The 15,944-nt window shown below is 44.1% G+C and overlaps 1 protein-coding gene and 1 pseudogene across 10 annotated transcripts in view; both read right to left on the bottom strand.

The window, feature by feature from the left end:
* FUT10 (fucosyltransferase 10) overlaps nt 1-15,944 on the bottom strand; it is a 100,223-nt gene that overhangs the window by 61,889 nt on the left and 22,390 nt on the right. The gene's annotated exons all lie outside the window — the stretch shown is intronic.
* Nucleotides 1,631-10,990, bottom strand: LOC129060950 (uncharacterized; annotated as a pseudogene).

Genomic DNA, 15,944 nt, shown 5'->3' on the forward strand with positions numbered 1-15,944 from the left:
AGAGCGAGACTCTGTCTCAAAAAAAAAAAAAAAAGTAAAATAAAAAGTAAAAATAAAAAACAACACAAGTTCCCAGGCCTCATTCCTATTGGTACGGTTAGGAAACAAAATGCTGTCTCTTTTAATTTTTCCAGGTGATTCACATGTACATTTAGATTTGGGAGTGCTAGATTGGTTATGTGAATTGTTCACAGTTACATGACTAGTATTAGAGCTGGATCTCAAACCTAGATATTCTGACTTCCAAATCAATGCTCTTTCCACATCAGAGTGCCAGCTATACAGAAATCCCAAATATGCTGCTTATATAAAGGTCTGAATATACTAAACATTATAGTGTTAGAATACATTAAAATGTACAATTTTAAAATATTTCCAAATAGAAATATTTAGCTATCAAAAAGATATATTAAAATATTTTAACTAATTCCACATTCATTTTTTATTATAAAAGAAATTTCAGGATGATAAACAAAATAACCAAGGTCTAAGCAAGCTCTTCAAAGGAAATTTGCACTGCTCCTTTAAATTTTGATAAATTTCCTTGTAGCATATAGAAGTACTTAAAATCATTCATTAAGGCCAGACACAGTGACTCACACCTATAATACCAGCACTTTGGGAGGCCAAGACAAGTAGAACACCTGAGGTCAGGAGTTCAAGACCAGCCTGACCAACATGGCAAAACCCCATCTCTACCAAAAATACAAAAATTAACCATAATCCCAGCTGTAATCCCAGCTACTTGGGAGGCTGAGGGAGGAGAACCACTTGAACCCAGGAGGCAGAGGTTGCAGTGAGCCAAAATCACAACACTGCACTTCAGCTTGGGCAACGGAGTGAGATTCAGTCTCAAAAAAGAAAAAAAAATCATTCATTAAACAATTCTTTTCAAAAATAGCCCTGCAGAGTCTGGGCAACATAGGAAGACCTTATCTCTACAAAAACTAAATGTGAGGCTGGGCGCAGTGGCTCACGCCTGTAATCCCAGCACTTCGGCAGGACGAAGCAGGTGGATCACCTGAGGTCAGGAGTTCAAGATCATCCTAGCTAACACGGTGAAACTCCATCTCTACTAAAAATACAAAAAATTAGCCAGGTGTGGTGGCAGGTGCCTGTAGTCCCAGCTACTCAGGAGGCTGAGGCAGGAGAATGGCGTGAACCGGGAAGGCAGAGTTTGCAGTGAGCAGAGATTGCGCCAGTGCACTCCAGCCTGGGCGACAGAGCGAGACTCTGTCTCAAAAAAAAAAAAAAAAAAAAAAAAAAAAATTGAAAAGCTAGCTGGGCATGGTGGCAGGTACCTGTAATCCCAGCTACTCGGGAGGCTGAGGCAGGAGAATCACTTGAACCCAGGAGGCAAAGATTGCAGTGAGCCAAGATAGCACCACTGCACTCCAGCCTGGGTGACAGAGCAAGATTCAGTCTCGGGAAAAAAAAAAAAAAAAAACAACAACTAAATTTGAAAAATTAACTAGGCATGATGATACGTATCTGTGATCCCAGGTACTCAGGAGGCTGAAGTGGGAGGATCACTTGGGCCTAGGAGGTATAGGCCGCAGTGAGCTGAGATTGTGTCACTGCACTCTAGCCTGGGCAACAGAGCAAGACACTGTCTTAAAAAAAAAAAAAAAAAAAAAAAAGCCAGGTGCAGTGGCTCATGCCTGTAATCCCAGCATTTTGGGAGGCCGAGGCAGGTGGATCACGAGATCAGAAGATCGATACCAGCCTGCCCAACATGGTGAAACCTGTCTCTACCAAAAATATAAAAATTAGCTGAGTGTGGTGGCGCATGCCTGTAATCCCAGCTACTCGGGAGGCTAAGGCAGTAGAATCGCTTGAACTCGGGAGGCAGAGGTTGCAGCGAGCCGAGATCACACCACTGCACTCCAGCCTGGGCAACAGAGCAACACTCCATCTCAAAAACAAAAAAAACAAAAGTTGCCCTGCAGCAAGTCCACATGAAGCATTTTACTTACAGGACCCTCTTGAATCTGATTCTCTTATTCATCTTCTTGTCTTTGCTCTTCCTAGCTTTTTCTTTCCATCCCTCACCAAGGCACCCCTCCCACTCCCATAATCCCAAAGTGTGGAGGAGAAAGGAAGTCCCAGAGGGCGTGATGGAAAGGCCAGCTAATGGGAAGGCCACTACTGATTCCTTTTTCATGACCCTGCTACTTAGGACCTAGGGTTTAATGTAGCTCTGTGGGTTCTTTAAAAACAAACCAAATAAGCATAAAAGCTATTTTATTACGTTTTTTCCCCTTCCCATGATCACTCATGCCCCACTATAGAACTGGAGAGAGCCCCTTAGCAGGGCACTAGACCTTGGCTTTCCATTCAGTGCTGCTGGTGACTCCAGGAGGACCACCTGGAATCAGCTATGGCCCCAGAGAGGAGGTTCCAACCCTCCCCAGAGTGAGGCTCACTGATGTGCACCTCCACCCCTGCTAAAGCCACTGCAGGGCAGCTCCTCGCTCCCCAGGGATTCCCACATCACCTGAAAGGGCCTTGTCGCCTCCTGGGGTCTTCCTGCCACTGCCACCAGATAATAAGAGGCTGGCTGGACACAGGTGCAGGTGCACTGGCTCACTGGCTAGTGGTGCAGATGCTGTCACTGGCTCTAGTTTTCCCAGTGGCTGTCCAAGGAACAAAATAACATGACCCAGAGTGCTGGGGCAAACTTTGATCAATCAAAGACAGGAAGGAGACAGGGAGTACCTGAAAAATATTTTCTTATTCATTCCTCCCCATCCAAGACATGTTTCCTTTCCAGAGACTTCTCATGACTATGCTTCCTGGTGAAACTGCCATCTACATGCTCTTTTCTTTTAATATTTTACTCATAATTTATTTATATCTTGCTTAATTTTATTTAGTTTTTAATTTAATTTTTTTTTTTTGAGATGGAGTCTTGCCCTGTCACCCAGGCTGGAGGGCAGTGGCGTGATCTTGGCTCACTGCAACTCCCACCTTCCGGGTTCAAGTGATTCTTCTGCCTCAGCCTCCTGAGTAGCTGGGACTATAGGCACACACCACCGCACCCGGCTAATTTTTGTATTTTTAGTAGAGACGGGGTTTCACCATATGGGCCAGGCTGGTCTCGAACTCCTGACTTCATGATCTGCCCACCTCAGCCTCCCAAAGGGCTGAGATTACAGGCGTGAGCCACCACGCCCAGACAATTTTTTTTTCTTTTTCTGAGACAGAGTCTTACTCTGTCACCCAGGCTAGAGTGCAGTGTCATGATCTTGGCTCACTGCAACCTCTGCCTCCTGGTTCATGCAATTCTCCTGCCTCAGCTGCCTGAGTAGATGGGATTACAGGTGTGTGCCACCACTCCTGGACAATTTTTGTATTTTTAGTAGAGATGGCGTTTCACCATGTTGGCCAGGCTTGTCTCGTACTCCTGACCTCGGGTGATCTACCCACCTCGGCCTCCCAAAGTGCTGGAATTACAGACCTGAGCCACCATACCCAGCCTAATTTTGTTTTTATATAATTTTTTTCAACTTTTTTTTTAAGTTGAAAAACCATTTATTTCACCGGAGAGAAAAACAAGTGATCCAACTCTATAGGTCTAGCCTTTGGACCAAAAAAAGACCCAGGGGCAGCGAGACTCTTGCCACAGTCATTCCCAAATCCAACAGGCGCAGAAGGCACGGAGGAGAGAGCACAGCCCCCACCATGGTTTCTGCACACAATGAGGCCTGCTGGGAGAACAGAACATGAATGGGAAGCTACAGAAGTATTGAAGGACAGAAGAACACGAAAATGGGCAGGAGAGGAAAGGAAAGGAAGAGAAGGTCTCAACTTAGCAAGGTAAATTAAGGTCCACGATTCCTGAGGGACTGAATGCACCAAGCTGAGAACGTCCCGGGGACTGGGTACCATGAAGGGTGTATTCTCATGCATAACCGCAGCTCGGAATTTCAGCCCACACACATCCCACGGTGAAACTGTGTTATCAAGGCCCCTGATGGCCTCCACTGCATCCTCTGCCCGTTCCATGTGTAAGAAGGCATCATCTTTCACAATGTCACATTCAACAACCGTCCAGAGCATACTCCTCAAACTTGGCTGGAAGCTCCTTATTGGTACAGGTGGGACTGATGTTGCCCACATGCAACTTGGGTGAGGTTTTGCTCTTATTCGTGCTGGCTTCCACACTGATGTTTACCCCATAAAGCTTGTGATGGTGCAGGTTGCGTATGGCATCTTCCTCTGCAGTTCTGTCTTCTACGTGCACAAAGCCATAATTCTTAATGATGCCACATTCCAGCACCTTCCCATACTGCTAGAAGAGTGAGCGAATCTCCCGCTCTGTAGCCTCCCAGGGCAGGTTTCCAATGAACAGCTTCACCATCCTGACCACAGCCAGCACAGAAATCAGCAGGGCCTCCTCCTCGCAGCATGGACGCTTCTGACAAAATGCTAAAATAGCGGCCAATTTTTTTCAACTTTTATTTTAGAATCAGGATGTCCATGTGCATGATGCTGAAGTTTAGGGTATGAATGATCTCGTTACCCAGGTACTGAGCATAGTACCCAACAGCTTTTCAACCTTTGCCCCCCTCCCTCCTTCTTCCCTCTAGTAGTCCCCAGTGTCTAATGTTGCCATCTTTATGTCCCTGGGTACCCTATGTTGAGTTACCACTTATAAGAGAGAACATGCAGTATCTGCTCCTGCATTAATTCTAATTTGCTTAGGATAACGGCCTCCAGCTGCACTCATGTTGCTGCAGAGGACATGATTTTGTTATTTTTTATGGCTGTGTAGTATTCCATGGTGTATATGAAGGTTTTCTTTATCCAATCCACCATGGATGGGAACCTGGATTGATTCCATGTCTTTGCTCTTGTGAACAGTGCTATGATGAACATGTGAGTGCATTACATCCTTTTTCTTCCTTTCCAGCATCACTTCCCTTTCCCCCTCACTCTTGCTTCCCTAGCACTGTACCCATAATGGAACTCAAACTACCCTGGCTAATACAGAGAAAACTGAAGCATCAGTCACAGAGCAGAGGCTCAGTTAAAATAACAAATTAAAAAAAAAAAAAAAAAGCAGACTGCCAGCTTTCAAGACACTTTTACTGGAGGGGAAAAAAACCAAACAAACATATAAATGCCTGTGGATGTTTTTCTTCTAGATGTACTGATTAAATGGCTTCATCAGTTAAAAAAGGAGTCTGAAGGCAGGGCATGGTGGCTCACACCTGTAATCCCAGCACTGTGGGAGGCTGAGGTAGGCAGATCACTTGAGGTTAGGAGTTCGAGACCAGCCTGGCCAACAGTGTGAAACCTCATCTCTATTAAAAACACAAAAATTGGCTGGGCATTGTGGCACATGCCTGTAGTCCCAGCTACTTGGGAGGCTGAGGCAGGAGAATCGCTTGAACCAGAGAGGCAGAGGTTGCAGTAAGCCAAGATCATCCACTGCACTCCAGCCTGGGTGACAGAGCGAGACTCCATCTCAAAAAAATAAAAAATAATAAAAATAAAGGCGTCTAAGGAATTTGTATTTACATTTTTAGATATAAAGTTTTGGGCTGTGAATTATATGACTGCCTAACAGTTGCACACTTAAATTTTTTCACGGGTCCTCACATGCAACCGAAATATATAGTTATCAACGATTTGATGTCAAATTTAGATGCCTGTACTCAGGAAGGTAAAATATGTAGATGTCAATTACCTTAAGGATTAAATATTTATATGCCTATGGAAGCAAAATATTTTGTGATCAATAATTTACTGACGTTTTTATGCCCGTCAGGAAGGAAATGAATAACTGCATTTAGGTTTTTTATGCAACACAGTTGTGTTAAATTGATAACATGAGGTTGAACAAAGCGTCTGAAAAGTCAAGAGGTTAAATAAATAACCTCAGTTAATTCTTCATATATATATATATATATATATATATATATATATACCTGTATATATGAAAACAGATACCATTAAGCCATCAGCAAGACATAAAATCTGGCTAGATGCCGTGGCTCATGCCTGTAATCCCAGTACTGTTGGAGGCCAAGGTAGGAGGATCGTTTGAGCCCAGGAGTTCAAGACCAACCTGGGCAACATAGGGAGACCCTGTCTCTACAAAAAAATTTAAAAATTAGCCAGGTGTGGTGGCGCATGCCTGTAGTGCCAGGTACCATCACCCAGGAGGCTGAGGCAGGAGGATTGCTTGAGCACAGGAGGTTGAAACTGCAGTGAGCATTGTTTGCACCACTGCACTCCAAACTGGACAACAGAGCAAGACCCTGTTCCTCTCCCACACTGTACTAGTCCGCCTACACTGTACTAGTCCATTTTCACACTGCTGATAAAGACAAACTCGAGACTGGGTAATTTATAAAGAAAAAGAGGTTTAATAGACTCACAATTCCACATGGCTGGGGAGGCCTCACAATCATGGTGGAAGGCGAAAGGCATGTCTTATATGGTGGCAGGCAAGAGAATGAGAGCGCCAAGTGAAAGGGGTGAATGAGAGCCAAGAGAAAGGGGAAGCAGACAAGAGAGACTGAGAGCCCTTATAAAATCATCAGATCTCGTGAGATTTATTCACTACCACGGGGGAAACCGCTCCCATGACTCGATTGTCTCCCACTGGGTCTTTTCCACAACACATGGGAATTATGGGAGCTACAATCCAAGATGAGATTTGGGTGGAGACACAGCCAAACCATATCACCCACAAAAAAGACATAGTATCTATCTTCAAATCACATCTCAAAACTACCACTTCCTTCTCCTCTGCATCTCACCCTAATCCAGGACACCATCATTTCCACTTATTGAATAGAAACTGTGTTTTGCAGCTGGGAGTGGTGGCTCATGCCTGTAATCCCAGCACTTTGGGAGGCCAAGGCGGGTGGATCACTTCAGGTCAGGAGTTCAAGACCAGCCTGGCCAACATGGTGAAGCCCCATCTCTACTAAAAATACAAAAAATTAGCAGGCATGGTGGTGCGTGCCTGTAATCCCAGCTACTGGAGAGGCTGAGGCAGAAGAATCGTTTGAACCTGGGAGACAGAGGTTGCAGTGAGCCGAGATCACGCCACTGCACTCCAGCCTGAACAACGGAGTGAGACTTAGTCTCAAAAAAAAAAAAAAGAAAGAAAGAAAGAAACTGTGTGTTGTTTCCATGTTCCTATTCTAATCGGTTCTCCGTGGAGAAGTCAGAGGGATCTTTTTAAATCATAAATCGGAATCAAACAAAATAAAAATCAGATCATATCATCCCTGCTTTAAACCTCCTGATATTTTCCCAAGGCACTTAGAATATATCCAAACTTCAGCCGGGCGCGGTGGCTTATGCCTGTAATCCCAGCACTTTGGGAGGCCAAGGTGGGTGGATCACAAAGTCAGGAATTCAAGACCAGCCTGGCCAAGATGGTGAAACCCCGTCTCTACTAAAAATACAAAAAATTAGCCAGGCGCAGTGGCAGGCACCTGTAATCCCAGCTACTCGTGAGGCTGAGGCAGGAGACCTGCTTGAACTTGGAGGGCAGAGGTTGCAGTGAGCCAAGATTGTGCCACTGCATTCCAGCCTGGGCGACAGAATGAGACTCCGTCTCAAAAAAAAAAAAAAAGAATATATCCAAACTTCCCACTCTGATGAAACCCTGATGGCCTGGCTCCTGACTCCCATTCAAATCTCATCTCATGCTGCCTTCTTTCTCTTCCTTCCACCTTCAAACTGCTTCCTCTTCAAGTCTCTGCCTCAAATGTCAGGTCCTCAGAGAGACCTCCCTGATCATTCTGTCTAAAGTCAAAATGTGACAGAACCTGATGGCTCATACCTGTAATCCCAGCACTTTGGGAGGCTGAGGCAGGAGGATCACTTGAGCTCAGGAGTTCAAAACCAGCCTGGGTAACATATTGAGACCATGTCTCTGTAAAAAATTAAAAATTAGCCAGGCATGGTGGCATGCGCCTATAGTCCTAGCTACTCAGGAGGCTGAGGCAGGAGGATTGCTTCAGCCTGGGAGGTCCGGGCTGCAGTGAGCTATGACCATGCCACAGCACTCCAGTCTGGGCAACTGAGCAAGACCCTCTCTCAAAAAACTAATTAATTAATTAATTAATTAAAGTCAAAATGCTCATCCCTATCTGGTGGCATGCTGTGTACATATCTCATAAGCTCCATGAGGGCAGAGCCTGTTTTGTTTGCCACTATAAACCCCCCGCACCTAACCCATAATAGGTTTCTAGATGCCAGTTGTATAAATGAATAAAGAACAGACTTTGATAGTAGCAAGGGATACATCCTGAGACACCCTCAAGTTATCCCAGATCACAACCATTATAGCATATGATTTCTTCAAAAAAAATGGAGTCACATGAACCATTTCACACAGATGCAAACCATCAAGTTAGTCCAATGTTCTACAATTTAATCTATTTAAATTACTATCTGCTGCCTAATAAACTGCTGTTTTAAAACACTTGACTTTTATCTTCATTTCCATTAACAGTACATGTAGTTGACTTCCTTCTGAGGGGTCATTTTTTTCACTAGTAAGCAAAATTTTTAATATTTCAAGGGCGTTCCAACATATGAAAAAGTATATAACACAAAGCTGGTTGAGAAACAGACACTGGTTCTCAACAGTGGGCAAGTGATCTCTGGCACTCACATTCCTCAAAGGCCAGGGGACTCGAATCTGTGCCCTATAACAATCTAGATAAGGTAGATCAAACTACGACTGTAAAATTCGTAAAATAAAATATAAATAAATAAATGGTTCTGGCCAGGCACAGTGGCTCACGCCTGTAATCCCAGCACTTTGGGAGGCCAAGGTGGGTGGATCACCTGAGGTCAGGAGTTCAAGACCAGCCTGGCTAACACAGTGAAACCCCATCTCTACTAAAAATACAAAAAAATTAGCCCAGCGTGGTGGTGGGTGCCTGTAGTCCCAGCTACTTGGGAGGCTGAGGCAAAAGAATGGTGTGAACCCGGGAGGCGGAGCTTGCAGTGAGCTGAGATCACGCCACTGCACTCCAACCTAGGCAACAGAGCGAGACTCCATCTCAAAAAAAAAATTATTATTATTATTATTATTATTATTATTTGGGCCAGGTGCAGTGGCTAACACCTGTAATCCCAGCCCTTTGGGAAGCCAAGGCGGGTGGATCACCTGAGGTCAGGAGTTTGAGACCAGCCTGGCCAACATGGGGAAACCCTGTCTCTTCTAAAAATACAAAAATTAGCTGGGCATGGTGGCATGCGCCTGTAATCCCAACTACTCAGGAGGTTGAGGCAGGAGAATCACTTGAACCCAGGAGGCAGAGGTTGTAGTGAGCTGAGATCGCGCCACTGCACTCCAGGCTGGATGACAGAGCAAGACTCCATCCCCAAAAAAATAATTATTATTATTTATTTAAATAAAAATGGAATGTCTATTTTAAACAAAGTATCTGATTGGAGTAGATATATATAAAATCTATTGTTCAGTTATGACCTTCATCTTCTTTTTTTTTTTCTTTTTTTGAGACACGTTCTCACTCTGTTGCCCAGGCTAGGGTGCAGTAGCGCAATCTCAACTCACTGCAACCTCCACCTCCCAGGCTTAAGCAATCCTCCCACCGCAGCCTCCAGAGTAGCTGGGACTACAGGCAAGCGCCACCATGCTCGCCTAATTTTTGTATTTTCTGTATAGCCTAGGTTTTGCCATATTGTCCAGGCTGGTCTCAAACTCCTGAGCTCAAACAATCTGCCTGCCTTGACCTCCCAAAGTGTTGGGACTACAGGTGTGAGCCATTGCGCCTAGCCATGACCTTCATTTTTGTGTCCAACTTTGTTACTGCCAAACACTCTAAGCCCATTTCTTTGCCACTTCCCAAAAAGTCTTAAATCTGGCACACTATAAATGACAATTACCTACTATCTGCATTCAATGCACAGTTTCCAAAATAAAGCTAACCTCTGGAGAAAAAAACTAGTAAGAATCAACATGAAATGGATGAGATCAGCAGAAATCTCCCCCCATGAGAATGGGTCATAGATACATCACTTATGAAGCCTTAGGAGATACCCAGTACAAGTACTGCCACCAGGGGTAGCAGTATAAGGAAATCTATCAAGGTTGCTATCCCATCAATGATGACATAATCATCTTGGACTGTACTTGTTCCATTTCTGTGCTTCTCCAACACAGAAGGGACCTGGCAAATGGTGACCTTCCAAAGAGACATTCTAGAACTGACTGTTGAGATGGAACTAAAAGGACAGATATCAAGATTCCAAAGTAACCATGAGGACATAGAGACCAGAGACCTCTGCAGAAAGAAGCTGGCTGTGGTCTGCAAAATGCCAGGTGCTGGGAAGCTGTCCCATATGACTACCCAGAGCAGAGATGCAGCTTCCTAGGAAAAGAAACTATAAAAGCAACAAGTCCAGCAAAGAAATATCAAATGCCAGGAAACCACCCCAGAATAAAAAAAGTTCACTTGCATCACCTGCCAGACCCACCCAAAGACACCAGCTCCAACCACCTACTAGGTTCAGAGGACATAAAGCCACCCAGCCAATTAAGAAATGTCCTGTCTCCTTCATTCTCCTCCCTGTCCTCACTGCAACTCTGACAGGCTCCAGAAAGCAGCTGGAGAGGGAAGGAGATGAGGAACCAGGAAAGGGCATAGAGCAGAAGGACCACGGCAGCCTTCCAGTGGGGAAGGGGTCTGAGCTGGGGAATGCAAAAAGATACAACTGGTGGCCAGGTGCAGTAGCTCATGCCTGTAATCCCAGCACTTTGGGAGGCCGAAGTGGGTGGATGACTTGAGGTCAGGAATTCAAGACCAGCCTGGCTAGCATGGTGAAACCCCGTCTCTACTAAAAATACAAAAATTGGCCAGGTGTGGTGATGCACCCCTTAGTCCCAGCTACTAGGGAGGCTGAGGCATGAGAATCGCTCAAACACAGGAGGCAGCAGTTGCAATGAGCCAATATCACACCACTGCACTCCAGCCTGGGTGACAAGGCATGATCCTATCTAAAAAAAATAAAATAAAAAATAAAAGAGAGAATACTTAGAGAGTGTCCCTTTGGTGCCTGGCACAGAGTAGGTATCAATTAATGACAGTGATCATTATTACTGCTCGTTTGTTAGAGACAAAGGAAGCTAATGAGGCTTTCTCATTTCTTGGATGGTCCATTGCTCAAGTGTTTACTATAATTCTAAGCTCACTAAGCAACCTCATGAGTCTAATGCCATTTTCTGTCTAACCTGATCATCAGGACTAGGTACCCTGAACAATAAACATCAGTACTCCTGTTCCCATGAAAAGACACCAACAAATTGTTTTTTTGTTATAAGCATGAATCTCCTATGTAGGTCAATGGCATTCAGTTCATTAAAGTTTTACTGATTCTTGGTGAACTGAAAAAACTGACTAGACATTGAAGAATGAGGACTGCAGCAGAGGTCTGACCCTTGAGAGGCCCTGTCTGAACAGTCAGGCTCCCATCTGGGTATGCCTCTCTTTTTATTTATAGGTGATCACAGGAAGGCACTGAGAAATCCTGAAGCATGCTCTGAAACAAAGGAAGCATCGACTAGGTCTGCTCTCAGTTGTTCTAAATGTATTTCATTACAAGTCTCTGGGAATTCGTCATCCATAGATGGTGTATGTAGAGATACTTCATCACTCGGGAGACCTTTTCAACTAGAACACCTGCTCTCTACCACATCGGGTCATGGAGGACTACAATGGTGATTCCAGGCCGGGCGCAGTGGCTCAAGCCTGTAATCCCAGCACTTTGGGAGGCCAAGCTGGGCGGATCACAAGGTGAGGAGATCAAGACCATCCTGGTTAACACGGTAAAAACCCATCTCTACTAAAAATACAAAAAATTAGCCAGGCGTGGTGGCGGGTGCCTGTAGTCTCAGCTACTCCGGAGGCTGAGGCAGAAGAACGGCGTGAACCCAGAAGGCAGAGCTTGCAGTGAGCTGAGATGGCGCCACTGCACTCCAGCCTGGGTGACAGAGCGAGACTCCATCTCAAAGGAAAAAAAACTTTATTCTTTTCTTCCTCACTTCAATAAACTAGTCTAAAAATAACAACTCCTTCAGTGGTGGCTAGAGAATTGTTAATGTAGCTAAATCCTTGCATTTCTCAAAGACTCAAACCAGACACAGTATTCGCATATTTCACTGCTTAAAGTCTTTAACAAGTACCTCCAGAAACGTGTTTATATTCAGAAAATGATTCATCTCTAGGAAGAAGAAAAAACAAGGAGGTTACAAAGGTAACAAACAAAATTTCAAATGTAAAACGTTTGCAAAACTTCCAGGCCACATAATCCTGTGAGTTTCCTTTATCCTTAATTAGGTCAGCTTTTGATACTTCCATCATTTTTTCAGCATTTTCTCTTTCAATCCTGCTGCCCCAGAATCCCATTTGCAGTTTTAATTGACCTACTTAATTAGGATTTGGAACACTCAGACAGAAGAGTGTGTTGTCTTCATTCTGTTTTGCTCAATAGACCTTATAAATAAATTGAATTTCTAATTCGTTTGTTAAAAACCAGGCACCTTAGGCAATTCCAAGACCCAAATATTCAGGTTTAATTATAGTCATGAGTGTCCATTCAAATATGATCTAGGCCAGGTGCAGTGGCTCACACCTGTAATCCCAATATTTTGGGAGGGCGAGGCAGAGAGACTGCTTGAGCCCAGGAGGTCAAGACCAGCCTGGACAACATTATAAGACCCCCATCTGTACAAAAAAAAAAAAAAATTAATTAACTAGGTATGGCGGCAAGCACCTGTAGTCCCAGCTACTCAGGAAGCTGAGGCAGGACGAAAGGAAATAGCCTTTTGTCCTTCAAAAGGTTATTCTAACTCCAGTGACTCCTCAACACCATCCTATGATGTGATGGAAAGTCTTAAGCCAACATTTGAGCCCAGGAGTTGGAGGATGGAGTGAGCTATGATCATGCCAATGCACTCCAGCCTGGGCAACAGAGTGAGATCCTGTCTCCAAAACCAACAAAAAACAAATATGGTCTAGGTGAAGGAGCACACAGTCAGGAGTCAGTACACCTTGGTTCTCCACTGGTATACTGCAATGGTACTAACCACTGCAATCTTGGCACATCCCTAACACTCCTGAGCCACAGTCTCTCACCTTTACAAAAAAGAAGGTAGACTCTCGGGTTTAGAATGGGTCTCTCTATTCATAAAGACTCTAAGTCTCCGCACGGCATGGCGGCTCACACATGTAATCCCAGCACTTTGGGAGGCCGAGGCAGGTGGATCACTTGAGGTCAGGAGTTCAAGACCAGCCTGGCCAACATGGTGAAACCCTGTCTCTTCTAAAAACACAAAAATTAGCCAGGCATAGTGGTGCACTCCTGTAATTCCAGCTACTCAGGAGGCTGAGGCAGGAGAATCACCTGAATCTGGGAGGCGGAGGTTTCAGTGAGCTGAGATCACGTCACTGTACTCCAGCCTGGGTGACAGAGTGAGACTCCATCTTAAAAAAAAGACTGTAAGTCTCTAAGAATATTTTCTGAGCACCTACTGTGTACAAAGCAGTGCGCTATATACAGTGGGTGGGAGGAGGAACAAAGATGAATTGACGTTGTCTGTCATGAACTCTACACTGCACTAGGGAAGAGAAGGTCATACAGTATAAGACCAAATGCCATAGCTGTCTTATTTATCTTCTGTATTCCTCATGATTGGCACTGTGCCTGATATATAGTAGATACTCAATTAAATTACATAAAGGAGATATAAAATGCTCTGTGGGCATTGAGAGAAGAAGGGCTTTATCTGATGGAGAGGAATCAGGAATGGTTTGTAGGTGTTATATCCGAGTTGATTTTTTTTTTTTTTTTTTTTTTGAGACAGAGTCTCACTCTGTCATCCAGGCTAGAGTGCAGTGACACGATCTTGGCTCACTGCAAGGTTTAAGCGATTCTTGTGCCTCAGCCTACTGAGTAGCTGGGATTACAGGCACCCACCACCACACCTGGCTAATTTTTGTATCTTTAGTAGAAGCGGGGTTTCACCATGTTAACCAGGCTGGTCTCAAACTCCTGACCTCAGGTGATCTGCCCACCTCAGCCTCGCAAAGTGCTGGGATTACAGGCATGAGCCGCCGCGTCTGGCCTGAGTTGACTTTTAAAAGGTGGTTTTAACTCCAGGGACTGACTCTTCAACACCATCCTATGATGTGATGGAAAAATCTTAAGCCAACATTGAAGGTTCTCCAAGCTCTGGTCCCAATATGTCCTTCAATCTTTATCTTTCCCTTACCCAGAACTAAGCTATAGCCAACCACTCTGCTTGCTGTACCTCAGATATTACTTATAATTGTTTTCCTCCATGCCTCCATTCATGCTGTTCTTCATACTGAAATATCCTCCAATCTCAACGTTATCCAATCCCAATATCCTTCAAGGTCCACTTCAAATTCAAATTTCTTACTTTTTAAAGAAGGGGTTATGAAGCCTTTCTTTTTTTTTTTTTTTTTTTTTTTTTTGGAGACAGGGTCTCGCTCTGCCTCCCAGGCTGGAATGCAGTGGTGCAATCTCGGCTCACTGCAACCTCCACCTCCCAAGTTCAAGTGATTCTCTTGCCTCAGCCTCCCGAGTAGCTGGGATTATAGGCATGATACACGACCACACCCAGCTATTTTTAGTATTTTTAGTAGAGACGGAGTTTCACCATGTTGGCCAGGCTGATCTTGAACTCCTGACTTCAGGTGATCCACTCGCCTCGGCCTCCCAAAGTGCTGGGATTACAGGCATGAGCCACTGTGCCCGGCCTATGAAGCCTTTCTTGATCCCTCCAATAGTAGGTGCTCTCTCCTGTCTTTGAAACCCCACAAAGACTTGTTGGCTTTTCTCTCATGGTACACGTACCATTTGCCCCTGCATTACAGTTGGGTCATATCTTTTTCTCAAGATAATAATCTCTGACATCAGAAACTATATTATTCATCTATATTGCCAAATAAATGGAAGGTATTCAGTAGATTATTCTGACAGGACAAATACGAAAAGGACAATCTAGGACACAGAACTATATGAACAATGGTGCTAAGTGACGAATATTTGTGACTTATGCCTCAAATGGGGACTATTCCAGTTTGACTTTTGAACGTAAGGTTTAGTTGGTAGAATCAGAGGGGGGTGAGCTTGGAAGGTAGACTGGAGTCAGATTACACAGAGCCTTGAATGCCGAGGTAATAGACAGCATAGATTCGGTTCTCCATGAGAGTCACTGATAGTTTCGGGCACTGGAGAGTAACAGGATCTGAGGTATGGAAGGTCAAACCAGAAGTCTCCTTGGAATTTGGTTGGAGATAAGTCCATCTCAGACAGAAAAACCAACTCTTCAGTGTGCTGACAAAATTAAGTGCATGACTCTGTAGATCTGTGAGTCCCGAAAAAGTCACCAAGTTAAAGACCGTTTTGTAGGCTTCCTGGCAACCAGACATTTACGTTCCCACTTCAGTAAAAGGAGACAGACCCACACCAAAGCAGTTATTACTAAATTTCCAAACTGGTGAAAAAGAGAAGATTCTATATGCTTCCAGAGAAATGAGAGAGGAGCAAAAAAAAAGTACACTACACACAAAGGATGTGTGTGTGTGTGTGTGTGTGTGTGTGTGTGTGTGTACACATACATGTACCTATGTACAGATTGAGTATCCCTTAACAGAAATGCTTGGGACCAGGAGATTTTCAGATTTTGGATTTTTTTTAAATTTGGAACACCTGAATTATACCATTGAGAATCCCAAATATGAAATTCTGAAATCCAAAATGTTCCAATAAGCACTTCCTTTGAACATCATGTTGGTGCTCAAAAACTTTTGGATTCAGGGACATTTCAGATTTCAAATTTTTCAGATTTAGGATGCTCAATCTGTATATGTATATAAAAATTACAGTATGTGTATGTGTGTAAGTGTATTTAT

Source organism: Pongo abelii, chromosome 7 (assembly GCF_028885655.2).
Source record: "Pongo abelii isolate AG06213 chromosome 7, NHGRI_mPonAbe1-v2.0_pri, whole genome shotgun sequence".
NCBI classification, from domain to species: Eukaryota; Metazoa; Chordata; class Mammalia; order Primates; family Hominidae; genus Pongo; species Pongo abelii.